Source organism: Ambystoma mexicanum, chromosome 12, assembly GCF_040938575.1.
Source record: "Ambystoma mexicanum isolate Mex_15411 chromosome 12, UKY_AmexF1_1, whole genome shotgun sequence".
In the NCBI taxonomy this organism is placed as follows: Eukaryota; Metazoa; Chordata; class Amphibia; order Caudata; family Ambystomatidae; genus Ambystoma; species Ambystoma mexicanum.
The window spans coordinates 494,598,712-494,614,574 of record NC_090936.1 but is presented as its reverse complement, the minus strand read 5'-3'; the positions used below and the strand labels follow the sequence as shown (position 1 = coordinate 494,614,574).

Below are 15,863 nucleotides of genomic sequence, written 5' to 3'. Positions count from 1 at the left end.
TTCCAGCACCCGCCGGGTGCGCAGCACGGGGGACACTTGCTCAAGCTAGAGATGCCACCCCGGAATCAGTGGTGCGAGGAGGAGAGCTGGAGAAGCGGGACACACATAGCCAAGCAGAGGTGCAGTGAGAAAGCTCTGGGAGCCTCAGGGAGCAGGGTGTCCCCTCCTCACTGAGTCGCTGGTCTGCAGCAAAGGGTTTGGGTGCTCTCCAAACTCCTCAAGTCCAGGGAGAGTCACAGCTAGGCTCGGTCTGTGAAGTCACGATCAGAAGCAGCCATAAGCTCCAGTTCAAGGCAGGTGAGTCTGCAGGTGTTCCCCAGTCAGCGATAGTGATGTAGAAGCTCAGCGTACAGGATTACAGCTCGTTCCAGGCATTATCCCCCATTCTGGACGGAGGCACACAGGCAGCCATCTTGTCCGGTAGCGTGCCAGGCCATGCCCCTGGTGTTTTGTTTTTACTGCTATGAGTGCTCAGGCATAGCGTCTGGAGTACTTTCTATTTTTCCACACCTCTTGATACTGTGGCTCAAGGTTGACCAGCATGTTTGAGAGCAGTTTCCGCATCTGTGCTGCTCAAGAAAAAGGTGTCTTCAATTGTTTTGGGGTCACCCTTAACTGTTAGGCTCCCACACGCTGTGTGGTCTTTATTGCTACAGTGCATAACCGCACCTGAGACTGCAACGTTTATTGTGCTATGCCTAAATACTTTAATGATCCTTCCGTCACATTAGAGCATGTGGGCCCTCTTAACACCTCATTGTTGCCTGCGCTGCCTGATGAAAATGTTCACCACTGTTAGACTGTTTCTCGATGTACTACAGTCGGGCATGATATGGGGGAGGTTGCCTTGGAAGAACAGCGCACCATTTCTGTGGACCGATCATCCTTGTGTCTTCCTTCCTCCGGTGCCCTCTTGCCCGCTTTTGCTGTTGAATCATGAATTTGTTCTTTTATTAGCTCTGTTGACAGACATTCCCACCTCAGCCCAAGTTGCTGAACTCATTGCATTACCACCTGCAGGCAATTTTGCATCGACTAACTGTCACCATATACAGACAATAGATGTGCATGGGGCATAGCCGATGATCTTGCCACATTTGGATAGCGCGAGGGGTTCCAACCTCAGCAGGGACACCTATTCTTAATGGCCCCTACAATGCAGCACTCCATTATGCTACCTTGTTGCCCACAAGTATTGCTATCGTCAACTGCTCAGCACATACAAAGGGGGAATAGATGGTGTCCAGAGGTAATCAACCAGTTGAAGACAGCATAGGGGTGGCCCTAGGAATAATTCTACCACCATGTACCCCAAGCCCCCTGAAACCATGACATGTATATATGTGAGCGACAGTCAAGTGTATGCAATAGACAGTTTGAGCCAGTTGCAAATGCTGGCCACAAAAGTAGTAATGGCCTGGTGGGAAAAGAAGGGAGCGGCGAAGGATACAGAGGGGATTTGGCGACAGGAAGGGAAAACTATGGCGGTGCAAAAGGCACTTTTTCAGTCAAAAAGAAGTGTGCATGGATTAGCACATGTGATTAACATGCCATGGTCTCACAGGTGTATTCAGCATGGTGAGCCCCAGAATGTCCGGTGACAGTATGTCAGACTGCTTGTCAATGTTCCAAATGTAGCGTAATTAAAGAACTGACTGGAAAAAAAAAGAGAAAATGTCACCAATTTCATCGTGGGGGGGGGGGGGGGGGGGGGTTGGAATGGCACAGCCCCCAGCTGGCCTGTTTCAGGACCTCCAAATTGACTTTGCCCACATGTCTATCTGTATCTACTTTCTTGTAGTGGTTGACATTCAGCGGGTGGGTCAAAGCATACCCCTGTAAGAGGGATGACACTCAAAGACAGTAGCTAAATGCTTGTTGCAAGATTCTATACCATGGGGTGGGGAAGGGGGGGGGGAGGGAATTCCTGTCTATAGATGTCGACAGGGACCCCTATCTATTTTTGACAATGTTTTAACATCTCTTATTTGTAAAGCAAAGCAGCTGTAGCAGGAACACTCCTATCCCTCCCGATTGTCTGAGTCTATGCTTCAGTACTTTATATTCTTGATCTCTGCTCCCCAGTCCCTTCATTTGCAGGTCTATGCCTTCTTTCGAAAAAAAATAGCAGCCAAAGCCACATGACATAACGAAGATATGCGCTGGAGCACAGGTGGAGACCACCTCTTGTGTGCCCTTGCATCACCTCCAGCAACACCTTTACAGGCTGTACCTTTGAGGGGTGAAGGACTCAACAGCTACAACTTAGCATTCTAATTTGAAAAGCAGGAAATAATCACTTATACGGACACTGGAAGACAGCAGTCCGTAGCTGAACTGTTATAACCACCCACAAGTGTCAAATGTTAGCTGCAAAATGGTGGGAAAGGACATTATGCAATGGTCCTCCCCAGACAATAAAAGCAGACAATAGCAGCGATAGTCATGAGGATATTGTAGATTTTCCTCATATGCGTTCTACTCCTCATGTTCCCAAAGATTGTACTTGCATAGTGCTACACATGTTGCATCTATTCCACTTCACAGATTACCCACTGGTTAGCAATATAGGCATGTATTTGTCAAATGGCCAGTGCATGAATGCTATTGGTATTGTGAAAGTTGCCTCAGTCCACGTTCCACCCACGTACCACTTTTAGCAGTACCCCAAGAACCACCCCTTTGGGGAATTTGTCAGCTTGGAGAAGCAGGGCTGAAAATAGAACTGTAGGAACACAAACTCTTTCAGACGACACAGCAAAATCTGTAATACGCACATAAAACGCAAATCTGACCAGAACAACAAAATACATTAGGTGGGGCCGCACACTTCCAGATAGATTTACACTTAAACGCAGTGAGTTTACCCACCATTCCAATATTTGTGAGGTTCTCACCCAACACGACTGTACTGTACCAGGTACCATAACCTGCCCCTGAGTGGGCCGTGTCTGCATCGGGACAACACTGGTTTTGGAATAAAATACCTTAACCACAATTTGTGGCACATGATCCCATTACATACTGCCCATCTTACCCACATACCAATAGGAGAAGATATACGTTATAGGTATTTGTACCACGCACCGTCACCACCGGAAGTGGTCCCCAGGCGCTCTGGCGGATCTGAAAGAGGAGGGGTGGGTGGTTAGTAGGGTGTATTGGGAGTAGGAGAGAGAGCTGTGGTGAACTGTTGGCAGCTTCACCACCACACAGAGCTTGAGTGCGGATATAGGGCCGGAGGAAGTGCCCATGTGCTGTTGATGCCAGTTATGTATTGTTAGTCTGTTGCGGTGTGGTGAAGCCCATGCGGTTTGCTGTGCAGAGAGGTGGTTGTGTGGGTTTTAGTGTGAGAAGCGTATGCGAAGATGCTGAATAAATATACTGAAACGGAGAACAGTAGCCCCTTGACATTGCAGGCACTGGCATAACGAAACCCAAAGGACCTATAGCCTATATGCCCCACCGGTAAACCTGAGTCAAGACGACGTAAGGATCTGTGCCACGACTAGGCCAGTGAACCTGTAGGGGAGCAGGAGCAATAGGAAAAATATAGAATATAGAAAATTAGCGTCAGTCAGGTTACATTAGCCATTTCACTGACAGGGATAGTCCTAAACATCCTTGTTCCTTGTGCCCATGCTAAGCTATCATCTTCATGCGTAGCTTATTCATGCATGAAAATTGGCATACATATTTGCTTGAGAATTAAATATAAATGGTTGGTGGATATGCAGCCACCTGCCACACCATTTGCACGACACTTATCCTCTTTTTGCTGTCTAGGACCTAGCACTATGCAACTACTCAAATGTAGTGCTGAGACCCACACATTTGACTACCTCAAAGGGCCAGAACAGACTTTACAGAATGGTTGGCGTACACCCTGAAAACAACTTCCCTCTTTGTGTAAAGACAAAGGAAGGAGGGAGGCAGGAGGCTGGGTAATTCAATGGGGTGTAACTTAACAATAGAACTGCTTGCAAACAGAACTGCCTTAGTGCCTTACTGACAGGAAACAATTGGGGAACAGACATGCTTGAAGACAAATGGACCAATACCATGGATCATACGTCTACTGAAAAGGCAATACTGGTTTAAGTATGTGCATGCCTCTAATGTCATTAAGAAGTATTCTTATGAGACTAAAAGTACCGAGGACATAGTGAAGGGCAATTTTCACCTCACTAGGTAAGCATGGCATTATCACTGCAACAGGGATCGAAATTGGGATGGAATCGGCATAAACAGTTCAGCAAGAGCTACCTCTGGGGAACCAGGAGCTAGTACAGACTGTGCAGCAAATCTAACTTTTTCAAGATGCAAACTAACTTTTTGTCAATTTCATGCTATCCAATATGCTTTAAATGTCCCTTAAGTGTGTTCTTTATCGTCCTTTATATTTATTTATTACGCGCCAAAACTCGCAAGCATCAGGGCGTGCCGAAAAGACTCAGGGACCAGAGATTCACGGGACAACACAAAAGAAAGGAGAGGGGAAGCAAAAGTAGCGACCCGATGTGATGTAGTAAAAGCCTAGTTATTTGAAGAGAAAGGCCTTCAATTGCTTGCTGAAGAGTTGGGTATTGCTTTCCAGTCTAAGGCTGCAAGGCAGTTTATTCCAATGAAAGATCGCCAGGTTGGGGAATGCTCGACCAAGGCCGGTGGCTTTGCCTGGGAGACTGGGGTTGATTAGTCCTTGTTTGGTGGATCTTAAGCATCGACTCGGCTCATCCCAGCTGAATTTTCTTCTTAAATATGCTGGCGCCGTGACGTAGAGACATCGGTGGGTTAAGGTCAGTGATTTAAACAGGATCCGTTCCTTCACTGCCAGCCAATGAAGATCGTTTCTGTCCTTGGTGATGTGTTCGCGCTTAGATTTGTTTACGATCGACCCGACGGCATTATTTTGAATGATCTGGCATTCTTTCAGGCAGTTGTTACTGGCGCCAAGCATTAATGGATTGCCATAATCCAAGCGAGACAGAATAGTAGCTGCCCCTATCGTAGCACTATTCTTGATGTCTAGGAATGGTCTGATTCGGCAGAGGAGCCTTTGATAGTAATGGCAATTTTGCTTAAGATAAGCGGTTTGGGCTGCTGCACCTAGGGAGGATTGTAGGTAAATACCTAGGGTTTTAACCTTACTTGATACCTTGATAGTAGAGTCTTTTATGGTGAATTCGGAATAATCCGGGCCAAGATTGTTTAAGGCTTTGGCATTTCCAAAGGTCATAAGTTCCGTTTTGGAACTATTAAGACACATCCAGTGCTTTAGCATCCAGTTTTCAATGGTGTTATAGATGACCGATAACTGGTCGTTGTCTATGGAATGATTTCCACTCAATTCCAGAATGAGCTGTGTATCATCAGCGAAATTGGTGAAAAAGATTCCAAGTTGTGACAGAATGTTGCAGAGGCAGTGGATATATAAGTTGAAAAGTAAAGGGGAGAAACTAGCTCCCTGAGGAACGCCGCAATCTACTGGTTTGGGAGAGGTGGAATGGCCTCCCCAATTGATTTTAGAATTTCTGTATTCCAAGAAAGATGAAACCCAATCTATTGCATCTTGGGAGCAATTTCCAGCTGCGCCTAGAGCCTCTCGGAGCTTGCCGTGATCTAACAAATCGAAAGCAGCCGAGAGGTCTAAAAGGATTAACAGACCTGTTTTACCTCTGTCTAAAATGCTCAACATTTCGGTCTGCATGTCCAGCATAGCTGACTCTGTGCTGTGGGCACTTCTAAACCCAGATTGTTGGGAGGGTAGCAGGCAGTGTTGATCTACATACTCTTGCAGTTGTTTAGTTGCTACTTTGTCGAGTACCTTCAGCAGGAAGTTGCAATTGGTGATGGGTCTAAGATTAGCGGGGTCTTGTTGATCTAGTCCGGGTTTCTTAACTAGGGGGGTGACTGACAGTTTTAATTCCAGTTGGTACTTTCCAATCTCTAAAGGAGGCATTTGTCATACGACAAAGAAAAGGGGAAAAGATGTCAACGTTGTCTAAAATCAGTTTTGGGGGTACGATGTTTTCGGCGCAGGTGGTGCAATTCATGGTGGAAAGAGTGTCATTCATGTCTTTAGTTGAAACTGGGGAGAATTTGAATTTAGGAATGTTTAAGTCCGGGTTAGTTGTCTTAGGTTGCACAGATGGTAGTGGGATCGATGCATTACAACTTATGATGGAGTCTCTGGCTTTTTTAATTTTATTTGAAAAGGCAAGTTGAACTGTGTCGCAGTCTGTCAAAGTTGGTTGGAAGGGAGAGGAGAGTGTGGGTGGTTTTTCGAAAGATTTTAGGATTTGGAACAATTTCCCAGTGGAAAGAGGCGCTAGTGATTTGAGTGTTGTAGAAATCTTTTTTTATTTCAGTCAGTTTAGCTCTGTATAAGAGATCACATTTTTTCCAGTTGTCTTTATTTTCCTCTGAAGGGGTTTTATGCCATGTTCTTTCTAATTTTCTTTTAGCTGTCTTGAGAATGCTCTGCAAATATATATAGCTAATACCACATAGCTAGGTTTGTATGGCACCACTTGGCCCGGTAGTCAAAAGTAGCTCCTGGTAGCAGTTTGTTTTAAGCTAACCAGGTTCCCCTTGACTATAACCATGAAGGAGCTAAATAGCTCACAGCTCCTGGCAATTTCGAACCCTACTGCAACAAGACCTCCACCTAGTTATATTCTAACCCGGGTGCCCTAAAAACCCCCACCCTTCCACTACCAACGGGTTGTTCTGGCTCTGCGCGTGACGTCACAGCGCTGCCGTATTAACTAGCAGGTAGGGATGCAGCAGCGTTTGTTTTCCGGTTGCGTTACTGTGTAGATTCTGCATATTTTCAGTAGATCTGGACAACTAAGGCAAGCCACTGTCTGACGCTGTGATGCCTTGTAGGAAATCTGCAGAACGTGGGACATTCTTTGCTTGTTATGACTATGTGTTGTAAGGAAAGCATGGTATCAAAGTAAGACAAGTGATCACAGTTCAAGGGTGTGCATTAAACTCTAAGAAGGGGTGAGATAAAAGCCTGAACTAAACCTAACTAGGATGGGAGCAAGCTATGATCAAAAAATAATAATCCAGTCAAATAAAAAGGCCTATACTAAAAAAGAAAAAAGAAATATTGCCAATCCTTACCACTACGTTTACTAAATGGTGTGGGATAATGTTCACAAGAAAAGAGTAGTGTTCACAAAATTATAAATCAGAATGTTATGACCGGGGTCTCCCTTCCTCATGTTTTTAGCAGGGGACAAGGCAGGACTCTTGAGCACAGCACAATCCTGGGCTTTCCCCAGCACAAGGTTAAAGTTCCTCTTCCAGCATCAGGGCCTTCAGTTCTTAAATCTCTTCTCAGGCAACGTCTCTTGCTTCAGAGGGCCCGATAAGCTAAAACAACAAAAGTTATTTCAGTCACTCTTTACGGTGGCCGATACCCCTTCACCCTTGGATTCCCCTCAGCCAGTCTCCTATCCTTTCCTTAACATAGCCTCCCTTGATCGGGCTCAGACCATCAACTCACTGTGGACATCCCTCAGTCGGGTTCATGCTCGTCATCCCAATGTTCATGGGTATCTTACTATTTAGCCCAATTTGCAGACATCCCTCAGTCGGGTTCACGTTTGCAACTTCATCACAGTTCACCTAGTTTTCACAATGTGGGACTTTGACAACAGCAGCTAGTTTCACAAAATGACATGGCGTTCCCCTCTTCCGGGCACAACCGCCTCTTTCACAGTCCCTTTTGTTTTGTGCAAACTTTCAAAACGTGTCAAAGACTTGCCACTGTACAAGGGGTTTTGCTTGACCCTTGTATGACCACTTTGACACTTCACTTTTTCCTTTGTAGTTTAGTTACCCCAAAACAGTTCTTAGTTTAATACTTTCCCTTTCTTTTAGGAGAGGGGTACCAGGTGGAGTATTTCGAATGAGCACCCACTTGGCGCCAGACCACTCCATTTCTTGTACCAATTTCACTCACAAAAGACCACAGTCAATTATCTTCTTTATTTCAATACAATGTTGCCACTGCAACCTTGAGCCTAACAGTCTGGTTGACTATCAAGTTCTTCTGACTCGCCGGCTGTGCTGAACTCGTTGGCGGTTCCCTCTCTCGCCATCTACTGTAGGGCTCTTACTTTCAATAATGCATGTCTGATTTTACTGGAACTTGGTCTCACCCCCCTTTTATTATGTAACATACGGCAATGTGTTTGTTTAAAATACCAGCCCAGGATGGTGCCAGCTTTTTCTGTGGGACAAGAACTGGCGAGCGGACCATTGCCACACCTGACACGCAGCATCTGATATGCAGTGGATGTTTGCGGAACTGATGGTTCAAGGGAAGCTTTTGTAACCTCTTATCCGTAAAATACACTGCCTTGAAGGCAGGCACCCCTTTGCTTTGGCGAGCAAGGGGTAGGCAGCATTGTGCACTCATGCAGGTTCCACTGATTTCCTGACTGAGGTCCAATGCACCCTATTCCCGCCACCCGGGTACAGACTCACAGAAAGAACAGCTCAGGTACTCAGGTATTTCAGCAGAGGATGAGCAAGTGATTTTCAAACCTGTCAAACACTGAACAGCAATATACATCCCCCGCCCTACTGTTAAAACATTTGCCCTTTTTGAGTAGTACGAGAAGGGGTGCAAGCAAGTGAACTTTGATGGAGAAAAGGTGCACCTTCCTGTTATTTGGGAAACCACCATCCCCGCCTTTACTCATACAAGGTTTCAGGGTAAACAGATTTTCAAGAATAAAAAGCAAGTTCTTGCAGATGAAAAGGCAGGACCCATGGCCCCAGTGTGCTTTCCTTCCACAGCTCCCTTTCCTCTGTATCTTAGTCCCCAGACCAGTGCCAACTGTCAACTTCACCCCGTACATCTCCACCCTACTCTCCGCGGCACCTATAAGAGTAAGCCTTACCCTGTACCCTATCTACACCTGTGGCTGGTCTATTGGCAGCCATCAAAACCCACCTCCCTCTGCAGAATCACTCTTCAGCTTCTCTGCCTTCAGTTACACTGTGTAAGTAAACCTTTTAAAATGTACCATAGTGTGCAGCTTCTGATAATAGTCCGAACATGTACTTCTTAATTGTACTGTATTTATTGGATTAAATTATTACCATAATAAAGTGGTCTAAGTATTTGAGAGCCATTTATTTACATATTTTTACAGTGCCACTTTAGTTTATTCTCTTTCCACAGTTATCTGCTTTAAGGATAGGCCACCAAAACTTTGAGATGCCTTCCAAGAGCTCAGCCTTTTTGGGGGGCTTAGAGCACATACCTGAGCAAGCTATGCCTAGAACAACGCAATAGGATTTAGGGGGCGAGAAGGGGCAAGGGGGCGAGAAGGGCTGTGAGGGGAAAATGAGGGTGAGAGCCGTTAAGAGGGGCTGGGGCAAAAGGATTCAAAGGAGTCAAGAAGGAGGAATTAGAGGTAAGTGGGACCAATTGGGTGCGAGCAGGATGAAGGAGTTGAGCACCTGCGAGGCAGAGCAAACAGGTGAGGGAAGGGGAGGCTAGGGAAGGGAGCAAAGCAACACAAACAAGTGAGTGAGGAGGCAAGGCAGAACAAGCAGGTAAGGGTTTAATGTAGAGTGGATGATCCAGAGAAGACAAGGCTGAGATGGGTGAGCAGGTGAGGGGGTGGTGAGGTAGAATGCCTGAATAGGGTGAATATGGCATGGTTATAATTAAAAAACCAAATACCACAGAGATATACTGCACAGAAAGTGATCTTGCTGTCCTCCATTTCCAGCCCAGAGAGCATGTTCCTTTACACTTATGCTGACATTCATCGCAGGTTTACGCAACAGGATTGTGTTTTACTAATAAATCGGCCTCTTCATTTTGTTGCAGCCCAGATGTCTAAAGTGAAGGACAGAAAAAGGGCAATACTGTAGCACATGGTTGCCACATTTTCATAAGGCAATTCAGGATCCCCTAAATCAATGTCAGTTGGGCCGATTTAAAATATACTGTATCTATACAGAGATTCACTTTTTTTTTTGGTATACTGTGAACACGGGAGAAATATATAAATGAAGTACAGCTCAGTTGATGGGATAATCGGCCTTGCATTGTGGCAAAGGATACATTGTTGGTCAGCTCATGTTAGAAGAGTTGGGGACCAGTACTGTAGCTCCAAGGCCAGGATAGAGGCAGTCAACTTGTGTGAGAGAAAATAAAGTGCTGGGGCGGGCGACGTCAGAATGTGGTTTCTCTTCTAGTTATTGTTTTCTTCATTTATTTGGGGTTTGTTTTTCTGTTACCAGAGATGCTTTCCTACTAGAAAGTGACTTCAAATTCCCTGCTTATAAAGGCTAACCAGCGGACAACTTCTTTGGCGGCATGTTGCTACTAATGAGTGGAGTTGCTCAGGCCACTGCCAATTCTTCAGCCCAAACATGAATGCTCTCCTTCAGAAGTCTCCAAGCCTTTACGAAATCTTAAAGGAGAGGGCATTTAAGGAGCTTTGGGCGATCCGATTGCTTAGCCGCCCACCTTCTTCTGCATTAACTCGCTCAGTGTTGGATATTAACAGTACTTGCATTGGTCTGAAAGAACACATCATATTAACATTCAAATAGGCTTACGTTTATCTGGACTCAACCTTCAAGTGGCCATGCTGCACATATCACAAACATTCTTTAAAAAGTCAGGCTAAGAGGAGCTAGCTAACGCAGAGGTCCGATCCATAAATTACATTTTAGGGTTGTATTCATGATATTGAGGCTCTCGACTTGAACATGCCTCTTCACAGATACAAAAGTGTAGATTAAAAGTTAATACAAGGAGAGCATAATAACAAAGGGGAAAGGTCTTCTCAATGGAAGGCCACACTAAGGGGGACATTACGACCCTGGCGCTAACGTGTTAACAGCGCCGGTGCCGTAAAAGGCTGCGGCGCCGTTAACCCCTTAGTGCCTTACTACGAGGTTCCTTTGCGGGACCCGACCTGAACGGCTGGTCTGGACCAGCCGTTAAAGTAGGGACCCGCAAAGGGACCTTGATGGCAATTACGGTACTGCAATTTGCGTAATTGCCGCCTTCCCCATTCCCATTGAGCCCTATGGGGCAAAAATGGGAATGGGGAATGGCCATGGAGAAAGGGGGAATTACCGCCCCACCAACCTTGGAATGCGGTGGTAATTCCCCCTTTATCCATGGCGCACTCCGGCATGGACCATGGTGCTAATAGCACCATGGTTTAGCGCCGGAGTCCTAATGAGGGCCTAACAGTCTTACACCTGCCCAGACTACAGAAATTATGCATTTTCCATTTTAAGTGTTCCACAGCACTAAAACTGCTTTTGTTTTCCATTAAATAAATGCATCTCAAAGGTTTATGGAATGAGCAAGAAACAAACCTTTGATTAGGTTACAGGAGCCACAACTGCTCTTGAGTTGGTGACTCACAAATCTCTGATCCATCATTAATCCGCAGAAACATTTCAGTTAAATATTCGGATAAGAAAAAACAGTGTCTCTTGAATTCCAAAAATTGGTCAGGCCAATTCACTTCCATGTGTATGTGTACAATTAACATATAACAAATATGATGGAATCTGAAGGTGATTAAGCAGGTTGCAAAGGAGAGAGTAAGCCAAGGATAGGCCTGGAAACGCATTTAAAATGTTATAGCACAAACTGCTGGGGAGGTCTGGGAATCGAGACACTGGTGCACAGCATTTTTAAACTATGGCCAATACGAGACCCACTATCCTTAGCTAGGCCCTTGTTGGAGAGTCCCGGTGTGAAGAGACACGTGCCATAAAATAATTGACCCTCTATTAGAATGTGCCAACTTGCAACAATGTTTCAAAGCACCCAGAGTGAAGGGGAGAATGGGGATGCAATCTAGCATTCCTTTCCATTTGGTATGCAAAATATATATATATTAAGTGAAAGGTTTGTTAAAGTGACACTAAGGTGATAGTTTAACTGAACAAAAACAAAAGATGATGGCTGGAAGGTTAACTTACATTTCTATAAAAAATATGCTACACATTCGCCTGCACAATATGATTGTCATATGACTTGAACGCCATGAGGAGAATCGTTTACTCTGGTGTGTAGTTTCCTGTGTTATACTTTGTGATGTAATCAATAGGGTCTAGTTTCAAGTGCTCATATTTTTACGCTGCATTTAGAGATGTAAAGGGTTTATTAATGTATGGCAGCCTGAAATAGCTTCATGAAAGCCTGGAAATAATGTTCTTATTACATGCTAGCTGGGACATCACAACTGACCTATCATAAGAAAATGACCTCACAACTGACACGTGAACAGTTATTACGCTTCAGTTGCGACATCACAATGCCTCCTGCTTGAGCCTGTAGAGAGAATTTAATCTGTCACTACAGTACTTAAAGTTGTGCAAAGCTTTTCAAATTCCTTGCAGAGTAGTGTTTTATGCACATTACAGCCAGTTATTGACAAGGAACTGTTTATGGTAAAATGTTTACCCTCTGCGCTGCTGGAGTTTAACTCATGTGACCAAGAATCTACATATTTGTTTTAAAGAACAAAATGAATTTTCTTTCCAACATATTGTATTAAACTGCTTGAACTATTTTTCTGCAGCACATTAGGAGCTGTATGTTTGTTATTTTAAATCCAAACAGATTTTATATTGATTATATGGATCAGCAAATGAACGATATCTTCCATTACATAAAACAAGAGCCAAGCTATTAAAAGGGAATGGCAGTGTATGGTTATATATTATAAGGAATAAAATACCCCCTATTATACATAGGATATTTCAAGTCACAGGGTTGCATTATCTAATTTAAGAACTCTGCCTTCAACCTCGTTCTCTATTTGGCCAAAAAATTCCTTGGAGACTTGCAATATCCTCATAATGTACTGTAGGGGGTACATTATCCCATATTTATTTCACACCACCTGCAGATGCTGCATGCAATATCACAAGAATGTTTCTACTGTCATGTCCAGTGGCCACTTTCCAAGAATGTGAAACCTGGACTAGCAAGCACCCAATATATGGTGTTCAGCATATATTTGTAAACTCTTTTTGTGTCTCCCTTTGTTCTCTCAAGATTTAAGAGTGAATATTGAAAGTGATAATTTACTGCAAATGCACTTGAGAATACCACAAAAAAACAATGAACAAGATCTTATTCCAGGGACACTCCAAAATTCGAACCATATCCTTGCAAAAAGATTTCTATGAATAAAAATAAATATTATCCCTAGCAACTCCAAAAACTGTAAATCTTTGCAATTGCTACTGTTTCAGCCTCCCCACATCCCTCCTGAACGCAACACCCCCTTCTAATATTGTTAGAATGCAGTAATTTCTCATTATTGTGAGAACATCTCACTTCTGTGAAAAACATTTGCTGCAATGCACCAGGGGAAAGGTTTTGGGTGCTGGGGACACTGTTCCCCACCAACTTTTTAGAAAGTTACTGGGCAGATTTGCACTAAGCAACCAAAAGACTTCTACAAATATATGTGCCCAGTGAGTTTCTAATTTGATGTAAATCTGCTGGTTTAGGCTGTGCATCAATGAATGTAAACATTAAAAAAACACATTTTTCAACGCTTTACAACCTTTAAAATGTTGTGGGTAACAAAATGTCACTGAACAATGTCATACAGATATGTCAAACACATTGGTAATGGAAAATTCACAAAGTCAATAGATCTTAGGTTTAAACTTTATTATATGTAAGGCAACAACTGTAAACCTAGAAAATATGTATATATTTTAATCAAGAACAGTAACAAATTAAAATAAGTGGATTCAGGGTGCTGCAAGGAGATCGAAGATAAGTTGAACCTGCTTAGAGTTACATCAGAGCCTGGGGTAGAGACCTAGCAATGCAAACACAGAGAATCCAAATGAATGTCAGGTTTATCTGGGGAAGTCACCCATTCTGCTAGTTTTCTGGAAAGGCAGCCTTGAATGAAGCATCTTTGAATGAGGTTAATTTTAGAGTTCTCGACTGTCTGTAACTGTTCTCATGCAGGTGGGTACATTTTTGTGGCAGACACTGCAAGGATCCCCCCCATTATACAAGTATTGTAAATTGGGGCAGTCATGGGAGGGGTGGCATGTAATCGTGGGAATTGTTCATCTTGGTTGAAACTATCAGAAATAGAAAACTACAGTGACAGTCTAGTTGTGAAAGTAGTGAGCATGAACTAAACACAAAGGGGAATTTGTTTAAACAATCAGACAAGCTGGAACAAATTAAAACAATCACCGGACTCAACATCCCCTGGGATCCAGGGATTGTGCTACTGGGGACGACAGGAGAAGGCCAATTCCCCCTAACCGGCAATCTGGCGGACCTATGCTCCCATCTCCTGACAGCCGCCAAAATTACCATCGCCCGACTCTGGAAAAACCCAGAGGGTCAGTCCACACAGATGTGGTGGTCCAAATGCTGGGAAATCGTTGCAGCAGAGAAAGTCACAGCCATTAGGTCAGGCAATAAACCCAAATTTGAACGCACATGGGCGCCCTTTCTGGACTATGGGCAGCAATTCCCTGGGGTGGCGAGGCAGCCACCTAACTTACGCTGGATGGAAACCCAAGACTGAAAAAGAACGCACAACCCCAAGCCGGACAGGCAGCTGAGTTCCTCCAGTCCTCTGAAGTGCCACGAACGATCAATCGATTTCCCCTGACTTGGAAGATCCGGCGCTAAAGTACCCTGCCGAAATCTAGTGAAAGTGTCACCTCGAACCCTTGAAATTGTCTCCTTGTCGAAATAGACAGTAATCTTTTCTTATGTGAAAACAGCTCCTTGTGAAAACTGCTCCTTGTCCCTTGCTCCCTCCCTCCTCCCTCCTCCCCCTGTTGTTATTACTTTTATTATTGAAGAGAACGCAAGACTAGCTAAGACTAAAGCACGCAAAGTACTGTTCTCCTAATTATATGTTCTAACAAGCTGGCAAACATGTAATAATCTTAACTTCTGCATGACTTGTTATGTTTAAAACAATAAAAATAAGTTTGGGAAAAAAAACAATCAGACAAGCTGGAAACCCTTCGATCACTGGAGGGAAATAACCGATTAGTGGATCCTAAAATATTAGTCTGATAATAAACAGACGATTGGGGCTACTGTCCGCACACATTTAAAGATCAAGTTATTCAATGGCTGGAATCAAATGCACCTCAAATGGCTGCTTAAAAGAAAAGGAGCCCTTTCAAAGTAGTTAAGCGGGGGTGGCTTTGACATCCCTCCTATTCAAACTTTAGATAAACTTGTTTCCAGAGATTGGGAAGATCCCACAAGGTCATCACAGAATCAATAACCAACTGGTTCCCATACTCCTCTAACCAGATGATACATTACTATTTGCCCAAAATAAGGAAGCATTAACTCTCAGCATTGCAACATGTGCATACATGCACACAGGATCGCATGCAAAATTAAATCTGAATTAGTAAATCAAATGTTCAAGGGCCATAAAAATCAGCAAAAATGCCTTATTACCTGAAGAACAAACCCTTAAAACGAGTGTACGCTTCCACATACCCAAGAAACAACATTCACTGCTAACAAAGAAAATGGAAAGACGACTGCAAGAAGCATCTTTTGCTTGTACAAAAAACATTGGACCATAGCTTTTGTCTTACATGCCGAAAATAGCAGACGCAAAGAAAGATTCCACCATAAAACACAGCAAAACAATAGATGCGATGTCTGGAAGGTTTAGAATTATTCTTAATCTCTGGCATTGCTCTGGGCAAACCTCCACACCATGATTATTCGCCTGACAAGCCATTACAAAAGGAGAAAGACCATGTGTGAATCAGGTTTGGTCCCACCCCCAAAACGGGCAGTTCAGCCTGAACTGCTTGGTCACATCCCT

General features: G+C 44.0%; 1 protein-coding gene across 6 annotated transcripts in view; it reads right to left on the bottom strand.

Annotated features, from left to right (window-relative positions):
- The window catches only part of CNOT4 (CCR4-NOT transcription complex subunit 4), a 1,427,191-nt gene that overhangs the window by 196,268 nt on the left and 1,215,060 nt on the right, over window positions 1-15,863 (bottom strand). The window lies entirely within an intron of this gene.